The following is a 15,087-nucleotide window of genomic DNA, read 5'->3' as shown; positions in this document are numbered from 1 at the left end:
GCTTAGACAAATAAAATTTATTTGATTGCATCATAGATCTTTGTTATAACACAGTAAGTTCTTTCTTTGAACCAATGCACTTTCCAAAACAGGTTTGAAATAATTCTTTTTTAAGTATATTTTATTGATTATATTGTTATAATAGTTCCATTTTTTCCCCTTTGTTCCCCTCCTCCCAGCAACCCCCTTCCCCCAGCAATCCCCTTCTTAATGTAAACTTCATGCACCCTGTTTCTTTCAAAATGTAAGAACACTGTATTATACTGACTAGATTACTGATGTCTACATACAGTAATTAAATATCTTAAAGCAATTTATTTTCTCTTTAAAATAAGCATCTTTGTAGTGTGTTCTGACAAGCTGTGCCAGTTTGCTTGAGACTGAGAGGTTTCCTGGACTTTGCTTTTAGTGCCCAAATGGGGTAGTCCTGGGCAAGTCTGGGTGTTTGGTTACCCTAAATATATTGCACAGAAAACAGGTAGAGTATATAAAATAAATAAAAATCTCTGTGGCCGTCATCTGCCATAAAACCACAATTTAAATTCAACTAATAGTAATTGGTTCAGATTCTTAGATAGGATTCAATACATTCTAATTACTTTTTGGCATGAATATATTTCTATAAAAAGCAACTACTTGGAGTATTATGTTTGTTATCAAATGAAATATATATGCCCCAAGGAGATCACCATTTAGTATTAATGATAATATTCATAAAATTCTATTTCAATTAAGGTAAGATAATTAGTGAATTATGAGTTAGATTAAAAAGGAAAGCAAATGTAATATAAAATTGAGCAGATGGTGGTCACAGATACTAAATGAATAAAGAAGTAATACAAACAACATACAGTTAAAAATCAATCCCTTTCCTGCTTATTTCTAAATTCATATTTTATTTCTAGAGTTCATTAAAATTTAAGGTAGTAATTTAAGAAAACTTAAGACAAACAGATGCTAATCTAGGATAATTTTTTCAGCTGGAATATTAATTGAGCCATAAATATTTGTAGGTAAATACTTTGATTTATTTATGAGCATTAGCTAGTAAGCAATTTATATATTGCTTGAACTACATTAACAAGAAAAATAAAAAACAACACAAACAACAGTTAACAGATGCTTAGAAAGTTCTGAAGTAATTTGAGAGAATTTTTCCATATAAAAACTAAAATGGCCCCTTGACGTCAATTAATTATCCATGCATTGCTCTATTATTTTGCTTTTTATCACCCCAGAACTTTGTACATGTTCATAGACAAGTCAACATTGTAGATGCGAGTTTTTCATAAATTACCTTGTAAATTAAACACAATCCTGAAAAATACACCAAAAAAAGTTTTTATGGAGTTGCACAAATTGAAAATAGGTTTCATATTAGAACAGAAGTTTTTCTCTTTTTTCAAAAAGAAAAACTATGAGAAGAAATTAGAGCTATCAAATATTGAAACATACTAAAAAGTTTCTATAATTAGAAATTAAGTAGTGATATATAGAAATAAAATAAATTATTTGACTTAATTAAGAAGCCCAGAAGTAAATAAGACAATGTGAAAATTTTGTATATCATATAGGTGAAATGTCAAATCATTGGAGCAATAAGATCTATTCAATAAATTGTATGTGATTTATATCTCATAATAGAATAAAATATTGGTATATTTTACTACATTAAAACATTGTAAACTTTTAATAAAATACAGCATCCATATATGATAAAAACTCTCAGCAAAGTGTGAATAAAGGGAACATACCTAAACATAGTAAAGACCATGTATCACTAACCCACTGCCAGCATCATACTCAATAGGCAAAAACTACAAGTATTATACCCTTAAGATCAGGAACAAAATAGGGATGTCCACTTTCACCTCTTTTATTCAATCTAGTACTGGAAGTCCTAGCCACAGCAGACAAGAAGAAGAAATAAAAGGCATCCAAATTAGAATGGAAGATGTAAAACTGTCTTTAATTGCAGATGACATGATACTGTATAGAGATAATCCCAAAGATTACACCAAGAAACTGCTAGAACTGATATAGGAATTCACCAATGTAACAGGATATAAAATTAATATTCAGAAATCAGTTGCATTTTTATTTACCAATAATGAACTAACAGAAAGGGAAACTAAGAAAATCCCATTCATAATTGCTTCAAAAATAATAAAATACCTAGGAATAAAGATAACCAAGTATGTAAAAAACCTGTATTCAGAAAATTATAAGACACTGAAGAAAGAATTTGAAGAAGATAACTATAAGTGGAAGCACACACTGTGTTCATGGTTAGAAAGAACTAACATCATTAAAATGTCAGTAGTACCAAAGCAATTTAAAAATTCAACACAATTCCTATCAAGATTCCAATGATGTATTTTACAGAACTAGAACAAATATTTCAAAAATTTTACATGGAATCACAAAAGGCCCTGCATAGCAACAGCAATCCTAAGAACAAAGTTGAAGGAATCACACTACTTAATATCAAACTATACTATAAAGACATATAATTAAGACAGCATGGTACTGATGTAGAAACAGTCACATAGATCAACTGGACAGAATAAAGAGCCCTGAAATAAACTCACACCTTTATAGTCAGAAAATTAAAAGTTTTTAAAGTATATTAGGTTTTAGGTTAAAATGTGATGTGATAAGTTTAATACAATGTATTCTGAGTATAGGTGGGAGATAATACACTTAGGTGCTACATTTATAATTATATATGTATATTCTTATATATTTATTATATGTTTTATATAAGTTTGGTTCTTTTAATTATGGACTTTAATACAGCATTTACATTTTAGAATTAAAATAGATAGTGTTACATTGCTGTCAAATTGGTTCATTTGAGTTAGAGTCCATTACCCACTAGATTGCGCTTGTCTTGCAAGAGAGAAAATGATTTATGCTACTGAAATATCTGACAAATTTACCATTCTATTTTATCTTTATATATATATATATACTGCCTCAGTAATTAATTCAAGGCAGATTTTTCAATCCCTGGCTGCTGTGGCTCAGTGGATTGAGCGTCGGCCTGCGAGCAAAGTGTCGCTGGTTCAATTCCCAGTCAGGGCACATTACTAGGTTGCACGTCAGGTCCCCAGTTGGGGGAGCAAGTGAGAGGCAACCACACAAGTGACATTTCTCTCCCTCTCTTTCTCCTTTCCCCTCTCTCTAAAAATAAAATAAACAAACAAACAAATAAATAAATTATTTTTTAAGGCAGATTTTTCAGAAGGAAGAGAGAAATAGCTATTGATAATCACCCTAACAATATCTACATGGTTTATATCCAGAGTATTTGGAGGCCATGCACTAAGAAAACAAAACTCTGATTTTATGGCTATGGTTTAAGTATAATTGATAAAAAGGTTACTTTTGATACTTGTGAATAAAGAAGAAATAACTCCAAAATCTAAAGTGTTTGTAAAGCTTTAAAGTGTTCTCAATCCATGAATGATCAGGCAGATGAGTCTCCTCCAGAAGAGTTTGCAGATCTTCATTCTTTTTTGGTTACTATTACAAAATCACTTTCAATAATAATCAATAATGCTAATATTAAATTCAAATACCTAATGTAAAGTTCAAATATTTAAGTATATTATAGTCCAGGACTTGTGCTGAGGGTTCCACATACATTGTCACATTTTATTCTGATAATATGCGGTAGGTATGATTATAGCTTTATAAATGTTTGCACATATGTGACATGGACATGAATTTTATGAGAGTAATTGGTCATAAAATATAGATTCTGTGAACTCATTTAACAAGCATTCAATGAGCCCTTTTGTAAGTAATATGCAGAAGTAATGATTATAATAACTTCAGGCAGCCTAAAATATGTTCAGCACCTTTATCTCACCAATTAGCCACTGTAATAGTCACAATACTGTATTCATTGAAGACAAGCAGAATGTTGATTTATGTTGGTAGATGTTGCTCACTTCCTTTCTCCTACAAGACAATTGGCTTGGACTTTTAAAAAAGTCAATGTCAAAGCAACAAGAAGAAGAAGAAGAAGAAGAAGCTGGGATACTGTTGTAAACTAAAAGGGATTAAGAAACATTACAACCAAATTCAGTGAATAAACATTGATTGGATCTGGTTAGAAAAACTGACTCCAAAAGATATATTAGAGATATTTGAATAAGAACTGAATATTAGATGTTTTTATAAAGAAGTGCTAGATTTTTTAGTTATGCTAATGGTATTTTGGTTATGTAAACTGTGTTTAGATGTTAAGAGTAATATGGCAAAATGTTAACAACTGTTGTTATGGGTAGTGGATATAAAAATAATTCTCTATTCTTTTAACTTTTTATATTTAATTTTTTTATAATCAAAGTTTGAATTTAAAAAAAGAATGGTTATTTATATTGGTAAATGTGGCTCATTTCCTTTGCTTCGGTCCAATTGAGATGAACTCAGAACTGACATGAAAACTGAATATAATGGCAAATAATTATAAAAATTTACAGATTAAATGGTAAGATATATAAATATCAAAATAATGTGAGTGGTGTGATTGGAGAAATTGGGTGGGGATTTAATTGAAACAATATTGACCATGACTTATTGTCGAAGCTGGATGCTTGGTATATTTTTATGATTTTTATAATAAAATGTTAAAAAATAGAAAAAAGGTTCATTTGTAATTATCAGAAGCATCCAACTAGATATTTTTGTCTTAATATGGTAGTTCAGTTCACCAAGTACATTGATTTTTTTTCCTCAAACAAAACGCATTTTGCATTCATAAAATTATACAATTTTCCATTTACCTTTGCCCACCTAAAATAATTGTGTCTAACGGCCATTTAAATTATTCATTTTGTATCATGAACAAGTGACTTTTCTTAAAACAGATCCTGTGTTCTTTTAAATTGCTTTTCTTCACTCTCCAGTTGGCCCAGGCCATTACTGAATTAAATCTTCTTTAATGAAGAATACTGCCTCACTGAGGGGTACTTTGCTATGTTTGCAAACAAGAGGGATAATTTGGAATTCCTAAAGTCCAGAAATGCAGTTCAAAATGAAACAGCAGAATGCTAAAATTTTGCATCTTTTCACAAAGGGTAAAGTGTTTTGTCTTTTCTTTATTCCTTGGTGATTTTTATCTTTGTTCTTAGAAACAATACAGTGTCAGAGGATATATTTTAAATCTATAAACTTGGATACAAATAATCAGTGTGCTACTTATTCCAGGGAAGTTGATTTTTATCAAGACGTAAATGAACTTATGAATAGAAATATGCCATATGAAGGGAGAGAGGCAAAAAAAAGCATAGAATAGTGTTTCTGATTATTATTGTACTTCCTGTTCTCCCCTGCAGCACATTCTGCATGGAGGAGAAGCTGCTAACCAAATTGTCTGAGTCCCAGGGATTGATAGGCTCATACTCTTTAGGTGAAATCGTTATCCTAGAGCCATTGTGCTTCTTCCATTCTTTTATATATTCTACTTATTTTGTGTATCATCCACTTTCATATTATTAACATTTGCTGAAGCTGGCTGTACATATCTGATGATCTCGCTTGTCCTTTTATTTTGATTTCTGTTAGGGAGACAAATGAAAGTAAAGCCAAAGTTTGAGACAAAGGGGAAATAAGGCTGTTCATAAACTATATACTGCGCCATACCCTTTGCCAGACCCCATGTCATAGTGTGGGTTTCGCTCGTGTGCTGATAACTTAGAATTTTAATTTGGATATTTTTCTTTTCATGTATCCCTTTTTTCATGATGTGAATGAGTGTGTGTGCATGTGTGTGTGTGTGTGCGTGTTTTCAAGTGAGGGTTGTTAAAGGTGGCTGGTGAAATGTTCTTGGTATCTTGATTGTCAAAATAACAAAACTACCACCAGAAACCTTAGCTCTACAGACTCTTAAGCGCACACTCACCAAAGGCATTCATTCCACATTGTTAATTTTTGATTTAATGGCTGAACATATAGATTATTATTATTATTTAATAATAATTTATTTGTTTGCTTGTTTGTTTATTTATTTAGAGAGAGGGGAAAGGAGAGAGGGAGAGAAACATCACTGTGTGGTTGCCTTTCACGGGCCCCAACTGGGGACCTGACAAGCAACCTAGTAATGTGCCCTGACTGAGAATCGAACCAGCGACACTTGGTTTGCAGGCCATCACTCAATCCATTGAGCCACAACAGCCAAAGCCTAGATTATTTTTTGAAATTATTTCTTTGAGCAAATAATTATTCTTAAACTTGTAGGCCTGACAATGGCTACATAAATAGCTGGTGTGAGCATACCACATTAGACATTGAAAGTTACAAAATCCAAAAATATTTCCTTTAATTTCACTTGTGTTTGCTTGAGTTTCTGGTTGACACTGCACTCCTCTAAGATATGGAAATCACTTCTCATTCTTTGCTTCCTTCATGTGCCAGGATTGATTCTGTAGTCAGTGGAAGCATCAAGTCTGGCTGTGCCCTTTTTTATTTCTGCCTTTCACTTGACTTTTCCTTACAGTTAGTCAGAAAGCAATCACGTGACTCCAACGATGTCAGCATTGTAGGATTCTAAAAGCCTCAGCTATGCATCTCCATGCTTCCCCAGACCTCCTGCCTGTTCTTGTAATCAGGAACCATGTATGCCTAATCAAGTGCCCTTCATACAGAGACACACATGTACCTAAATTCTAATGTATTATAATAAGAAACTAATTATTTTAATGCAAAACTTTTCACTGCAGAGATAAAATAAATATTCATATAATATTTAAATGAAGTGAAATTAAATAAACATGTAGATACAATTTATTGTAACTGATGAATGTAATATATTAGCATTGAGTATACAATTTTTAAATGAGAGTTTTTTTCTTCCACTTTAGTTATATGGGTAATGAATTTAAACAGTTTAAAATAATAAATATGAAGGCAAAATCAAATACAAAATTTGGGTTCAAATTTAAAGTTATTTTATCCACATTTATTTTCAGTTATTTTTAACCAGAGTAATTACCCAAGTAAATAGGCCTGAAATAAACAATTTATCAGTTTATATGGATAATAATACTGAAAACCCTGTGGTGGTCAAATATATTGCACTATTTAAAGTATTTTTTACACTTATATGGGGTGGGATGTATTTTAGGAATGTGGATACAGCAATCACATTTTCTCTCTCCGATATACCGAGGCTGGAGGTACATGAAGTGTGCAGAAGGAAGGTATAAGTGCAGGGCAAAGGGAGCCACAGCTGGTAATCCTGGTGCTTCAAAATACGCAAGTAAGTATTCATCTCTAACCCTGCTACAATTGCTGTGTAGGAATTCATGCTTCCTATTTATGTGTATTCTGATTTTTAAAAGTAAAAAGCCAGAAGCCTGCACTTTATCATTGTGATATCTGAGCATGCCTTAACTTTGCCTTGGAGTATCAAGGTGTTCTCACTGTGTTCTCATAGTACACTAATGTGTAGAGAATATTTATACAATACAAGGTTGAACACTTGGTTTTTGTTACTGGGGAATATTTAAGCTGTGTTTGGTTCTGCCAGTGCTTTATAGGTTGAGTTAAATCAACTGGCATATTTAAGCTTTAAGAACTGATATGATATATTTTCCAAGAACACTCTATCAGAGAAATTATACTTGATACCTGTACCTTATATCCATCCATTTACATATTGCCATACCCACATTGTCAGCTGTGCTCTTAACGTGATAAAGTGACAACTGTTGGCTGTAATATGAAAAATATGGGTTGTTGTTGGTTATTTTTATAATAGTACTAAAAGCAATTTTATGGCTCTGGTTTATGAAAGGGGTATTACTCAGAGGCTCATCTCTTATTCCTTGCCGTAATCAATGCCGGCTCCAACAGCTTCCATCGGGACAAACCACTTGCTTCCTGTCCTGCATTCTTTCATTTACTCCATGCACAGGTTCCAGAATCATATTTTAAAAATAAATATTGATTGTGCTACTTCTCTGCTCTAAGGTCTCTCATGGCTTCTCATGAATTTTAGAATGAATTCCAGTTCCTTACAAAGGCATTTAAGAGTTCCCATAATCTTAATGTACTGTATTTCCCTATCATTATTTCTCTTCTACAGTCCATCTCTGTTGGGTGATTTGATTGCCTTATCAAAGATATTTTGAAGCTTTATCAGTCAGGGTTTAACTCAAGTGATAGAAAACTCTCTAGGTATTTTAATGAGAAAGACATTCAGTACAGGGAACTAAGTAACTGCAAAACTGATGAAAATGCTGAAGACCAAAAGCAGATTCTAACTCGGGGTCTGGGCCTAATCTCCACAACAATGAAGTAGTCATTCACTAGGGCAGCAGCTTCCTTTGATGCCACACAACAGGAGCTAATGTTAGCACCACAAAGCCTCTACCAGAGATGACAGCTGGCTCCAGGAATACTGATAAATGCACACAACAGAGCCGCAAAAACAGTACCACCGAAATCCAGATGAAATGTGGTCTCTGCCTCATTCTTTTCCTTTCAAGTTATCTTTTTCATCAACACCTAGAGGAAAATCAGCTTCCTCCTTTGGGATGAGAACACAGTCCCTGAAGACAATGGTTGTTCTTTTCTAAACCCTTCTATTTTATTTAGAGAGTTTCTTTTCCAGATATATCAGCATTTGATTGAATGAAGCCCCCAAATATTTATCATACAATGTCATTATTCTAACGGGGGAAAGCATTCTCTGGTAAACAAGTAAAAAGATACAAATATCTTAAGAGAATGAGAGATCAAGAAACAATTCATATCTGGAAATTTAAACTTATTTTTAATGGATTCTATTTCTGTTTCCTAGTAACTGGGCACAACAAGAAAGACCTGGCTACTTTGTCCATGTTATTTCTTAATCTTTTCAACCACTTTCCATTCACTACCATTGTAGGTATTCGCATCCCAATTTAATAAGTGAAGAAAATCTTTGTGAGGTAAAGAGATTTGCCCATTTAAATAAAAAAGGTTAGCATTCAAAATTAATTATGACTGCTACCAAGGCTCTTCTGTATGTAAAATAACACCCATTTTTATGTTTAAAATTTATAGCAGTGGAAAACATTAAAAACTTGTAAATTTGCATTGTTTAAAACTATGTAAGGAAGGTAAATGGAAATAAAAAGGCTTTAGTAAATATAAAGGTAAGTCTAAGGATATATTATAGTGAATGAATAATTTACATTATTTCATTTATGTAATATTATATTACGTATTTAAATGGTGTAAAGGATTATTTGTCAAATTTTCAAGTTACAGGGGAAAAGAAATAGTATTTTATGTCGTAGACAATTATTAGTACAATGTGTACTTTTTATTCCCTTATAATTGCATGTTCCCTCTTGTCACATCTGCACAAGACAGGCTAATTAAAGTACATTAGCTGCATTGTGGAAGGGACATTTGGCTTTAATTAACATTGGACAATAAGAAAGGCAGTTCGCTTTATATTGCCATTCATTATTTTACGCACACATATACACATACACAGTCTGTGCACAGAAAGGCAACTGTGAAATGCTAGAAAACTTCTCAATTTGGAGTTACACTCAGCCTTCCTAAATTATAAAAAATGTTTTATGCAGAAAAATTTCTTTCTTCTCTTTGACATTTTAGACAGTTGTGTAGCATTCTCATATAAAATGATTTAAAGCCACAGATCAGTTTTATAATAATTATTCCAAAAATGAATTGAACAACCAAAGCCACCTGGTGTTCATATATCAGGAGCAGAATCCAGAACTCACTGGTAATTAAAATCAAATGTATATTTATTTTAAGTTAGTCCTTAAAGAAGCAAGACTGAAACCTTGGACTTAACTAATACATTTTGGTGAAAAATAAGTTTATATTATAACTGAGTAAACTTTACATTTTATTCAAAAAGGGATATAATTTTAAATATTTAAAACAAACAATATTAACAAAAACATTCATTACCTCTTACATCAAAACAAATAGCTATTTAAGTGATTTTTTTTTTTAGGGAAAAATATCCCCCAAAAGGAATTATGATTAATTTTAATGTTTTCTGTGAGCCTGAGGTTGTCTTCTTTCAACTCTATCCATAACTTTCCTACTGTTTCCTACTACTTTATTTTCCATCAGACTCATTTTATAAACAAAGTATATTTTAGAGACTTTTATAAATTGTAACTTTTCAAGTCAAAGCTAGCAATGAACTTCAGGAGGAGACAAATGACAATTAATTAGACATCATCTGATTCTTAGGTTTGCTGACTCTTAGAGTTATTACATCAAAGTGCCAGTTTTTTGTTTGTTTGTTTGTTTTTTGTCCACCAAAATGATATGTGGTTGAGTTGCTGCTAATCAAAATATACGTATTTTTACTTTAATTTGTAATTTGAAATGGTGCATAACAAACATAATGTACATGTTAGCTGCTAAGAGACAAGGTGAATAACATTTTAATGTTTAATGGGTCATACATACATTGTGATGCTTTTCATTTATTATCTTATTTGACGATCAAAAAATCTTGTAAGATAAATGTCATCCCTGCTTTCAGAGAAAAAACCAAGACTTAGAAAACTTAAGTCACTTGTTCAACAAGACATATCTATCACTGAAAGTGCTAGGGTTGTTTTCTCCCTGGCATGCTTCAACAATGAATGTTCTAAGGTCCTGGCTGGTTAGTTCATTTGGTTAGAGCATCATTTGATCCAATGACTGCATAAATAAGTGGAACAACAAGTGGAAATTTCTCTCTCTCTTTCTAAAATCAATAAAAAAATAAAAATAAAAATAAATGAATATTCTGATGTCATGCAGTCCTCTTGAGACAAACTTAAAATTTTTATTTGGGTTCTTAAAGTCATATTTTCCAAATACGGTTAATAGTTCTAGCTCAAATTCAAAGCACATTGACAACTAAGTGTTTTGTGCAAACAGTATTTTGAGCCATATTTATAGGTAACTTATGAAGCTACCCATTGCTTCATGAAATGAAAGATAATCTGTTCCATATCATTTACATAGTGTACAAAACTAATAAAATAAAGTGATTTTTATTTTAAAGTGTCTCTTCCTCATTTTGTATATGAACTAGAAAACCCTATTTCTAAAGCTCAAGTAGAAGAAGTTCAAGTCAGGTAAGCAAGGCCAGCAGCAGAAACAAGGAGATTTATTAGAGTTTCCAGAGCCTTTGTAAGAGTTGTTGAATGTTTCCAAAGTTGCCAGTCTTCAAATAAAGATCAAATGAGTGAAGGTTAGCATTCACAAAGATTAATGTCAATTGCTTATTTTCAACTAGCAGTTCAATCTAACTAAAAACTGAATCTCAGTATTAGCTTAATACTTGAGTTACTATGTAATATACTATACTATTAATTATAAAGAAGTAAAAATTGGAAAGCTTATCTGCATTTTGATGAGATTCTTATTTTTTTATGACATAAACAAGGGCTTGAAAATGAATAGCTTTTATTAAATCCTGTGCTACTCTCATAAATATAGAAGAAATAAGAGTATGTAATACAGATGACAATAAGATTTCTCTTCCTCAATAGAAAACATTTGCATCATATTTATTTTCATGTGCATTATAATTTTTAAAATTTGCACATTAAAGTTCTGAGTAATTCAATAATTTATTAACAAATTTTTATTAATGTGAAAACATTTACTTCTCTCGGAAATTTTAGTTTTTTATTTTTATCAAATGTTTTTGTAGTATATAGTTTGTTCCTATTTGTGATTAGATTCATTTTCTTCAAGTCTTTGAAAGGATGTGGGCAAATGAATTTTAACCAATGTAAATTTATGGTTGGTTCCCTCTAGCCATTACTTCCTTATATAGTTGGCCTCCAAGGTATTATTTGCAAAGAGAAATCCATTACATTTGACTAAAAATCATGTCATATATGGACATATTTCCATTACCATTTATCCCTTTATACCCTCTTCCACCTCCACCCATTCCTCTCTCCCCCCAAAAGAATCAGCACACTGTTGTTTGTGTCCATGAGTTTTCTTGATTTTTTTTTTCTTTTTGCTGGATCCTTCCATTCTCAACCTTCTCTACTCCCTTGCCCCAGAGTGGGACATATTTACTTTTATGTCACCTAATTTGTATATTGAGCAAAATATTAAATGGTTTTATTAGTTTATTACTTTGGGTTCTTTTCAAAATTCAACCCTTTTTCATTTACTTTGCAGGATTCTTTTTTCCTTTCCTTTTTTTTCTTTCCTTACAGTCCCCTTCTTGTCTTTTTCTTCTCCTTTTCTTATGCCTTCCTCTTTTTTTCTGAACAGGTATACAACTCTAAGGATATTTTTAGAACAATAATTGTAGTTCACTATTTTTTTTTATAACTTACTATGCAGATGGTAATACCTGAAAAAACCTTCAGTAACAAAAGTGAGAGCCTTGTAATCACTGAAGTTGAATGTAATCACAGAATGCAATGAAGAATTTTGTCCTGATGCTTTCTGTATTCATAGTTAAATTAATTAATAATAGGCCTTGATTTCAGGGATATCAATTTTGGGGATATAACGTGTGCAATGGTGAAATACTAAAAGGTAGAAGATAAACTAAAGAGTTCATATGCCTATATGATAGCATTTAGTTTCATATGTATTTCAATATCAAAGTTGATGTATTTTATTAATCAATATCATAGCCCCTGAATAATCTGCTAGTCTTTTGCTACAATCTTTTCCATGTGGTTACCATTTCTAATACTATAATAATAATCTATGGGTTTTGAGAAATGTCTTTAAATTATAAATATCAAAAACTAAGTCATGGGACATGGGAGACAATGTAATTTAATGGTTCATTAAACATTGAACATAAAATTTACTTTTTTAAAATTACCTTCTTGAAGCTTCTTTTAGAGATTATGAAACCATGTCTACATACATCTGTTATAAAAATGAATGGTTTCTGCCAATCACATTCTGTAAAACCTTGACCCATTTAAAAAATTCATGTACTCTTTGATCCCACATTACCTACAATTTATTTGACCTTTCTTCCCTTGTTCATGAGAATAAATTCTTATTTTTATTCCAATGGAATGTTATAGATACTTCAATCTGTACTTATTATCACTATGCTGTAGTGATTTGTGTATGCTCTTTTGTCACATTTTTGAGGGCAAACTTATTGAGGGCAAGGACTTTATATCATTTTTAAGTATTTATTAACTGAAATGTGTCTGAAAAATTATTTTTATGTTTCCTAATTAATTTTTAACCTATAATAGGAGCTCAGTTACTATTTTCTGAGTTGACTCTATCTCTTTCTTATTGAAAAAATAATTTGAAATTGAAAGTACTTAGCTATAGTGACTATAAGTATTAGGTAAGAGGCAACTTTTCTCTAAGGAACACTTTTTCTTAGGCTATCTTTCAAGATACTAACTTCATATATGCTTGCTTTCCTTGAATGTTGAGTTCCTTCAATTCAATGACAGACAATTATTTGCATAAATTACATTTATTTTCTTCTTCCTTACTAACATCAATCCATTTCTGAGAGGGCAGCTATGTGTCTGGATAAGTTTCTTGATTTCTCAACAATTCTTATGACTAAGGGTAGCCTGTATTGCATTATTGCCATTGGGATGTAAGCAAGAATTGTCAGAGCTCATGAAATCATTTTAAAGGAAGACACGGTCAGCTGGTTTGGTTTTTGCTTCTTGTCGTTCAAGATATTTGAGTAAGAGGTTAAAAGCCTGCATCATGAAGTTGCCATGTTACCCCTGACCTGCCCTAAATACTTACCTGGTAAACCAAATGAGCCTAGTAGGAGTAAAATGTTTATATTTCATGAAATTAAACTAGAAAAAAATTTTGTAGTGAATAATGCATTTAATAGAATGAAAAATTGCAAAATCTATTTTACAGTTAAAAATATATTTTGAAATGATTTTAGTTTGATTAGTAAATATAGTATTAAGAGAAAGAAATGCTTTCAGTTTTTATAATATTTGACAGGAAAATATTATCTCTTATAGTCTTAATATTATTCACAATATTTAATAATAGGAACTCACAAATAGCATAGAATATATATTAAAATATTTAAAGTGAATTATATACTATTTTATTTATCAAAATAATCTAGCATCACTATGTCAAAAGGATAAAAGTCAGTGACTTTATAACAGAAAATAACCAATAAAGGTCTAATTACCATCATAAAATTAAATTGTGCAAACTATTACTTACAATGGAGAAGTGATACCAATAGCTGTAGGGTACTAAAACTATTATAGCAAGAGAAAATTTTCAAATACCTTAGGAATGGGAAGGAAACCATATTAAATACTCTCTGAAACATGGATGGCATGGTGATTCTTTCAAATATCCCAAAGAGGTACTGTATTATCATAAAAGATGCCTCTCAACCCCATCCAATATTTAAAAATTAATATGAGCCACTTTGTCTCTCTGCTCTAGCAGAATGTCCTTTACATTGTTTGAGCCCATTGTCATATAGGGAATATGAATGAATCTTTGTTCTCAGAATAAACCATTTTGAAAATTATAAACAATTTTTGGTCTCAAATATATTGTTTTAAGAAATCTGAGTTCATTTTCTTTCTTTTTTAATGGTATTTTATTGATTATATTCTTACAATAGTTCCAATTTTTTCACCTTTGTTCCCCTCCGCCCAGCAACCCCCCTCCCACAGTAATCCCCCCCCAAGTCCATGTCCATGGGTCATACATACAAGCTCACCTGCCTCACCCTTTCATGTATTCTTCTTCTTGTTTTTTTTTAATAATTAATGAAGTAATTATTTTAACAATAAAAAGTAACAATCCCTCCCTCTAAGACTTAATACCCTTTATAACCTTATAAAATACAATGGGTGAAGGTCTCGAGCTCCTCTAGCTGCTTCAAGCTGGACATGGTCATCGTCCTACCTACCCTTGGGTCCAGAAATCCTTAATAAGAGTGGGGGTATGGAGGGGAGGGTGGTCTTCCCACATGGGGAAGGACCATACAGACTCCAGGTCGGTTGGCTGTCCCCGGACAACGGCATGCTTGGTTTAACAGGCTGGCATCCTTGTTGTATTCTGAGGGCAACAGATTTGGCAACA

This window comes from Furipterus horrens, unplaced genomic scaffold (assembly GCF_987537825.1).
Source record: "Furipterus horrens unplaced genomic scaffold, mFurHor1.1.pri manual_scaffold_5, whole genome shotgun sequence".
Taxonomy (NCBI): Eukaryota; Metazoa; Chordata; class Mammalia; order Chiroptera; family Furipteridae; genus Furipterus; species Furipterus horrens.
Note: the sequence above shows the minus strand (reverse complement) of the source record.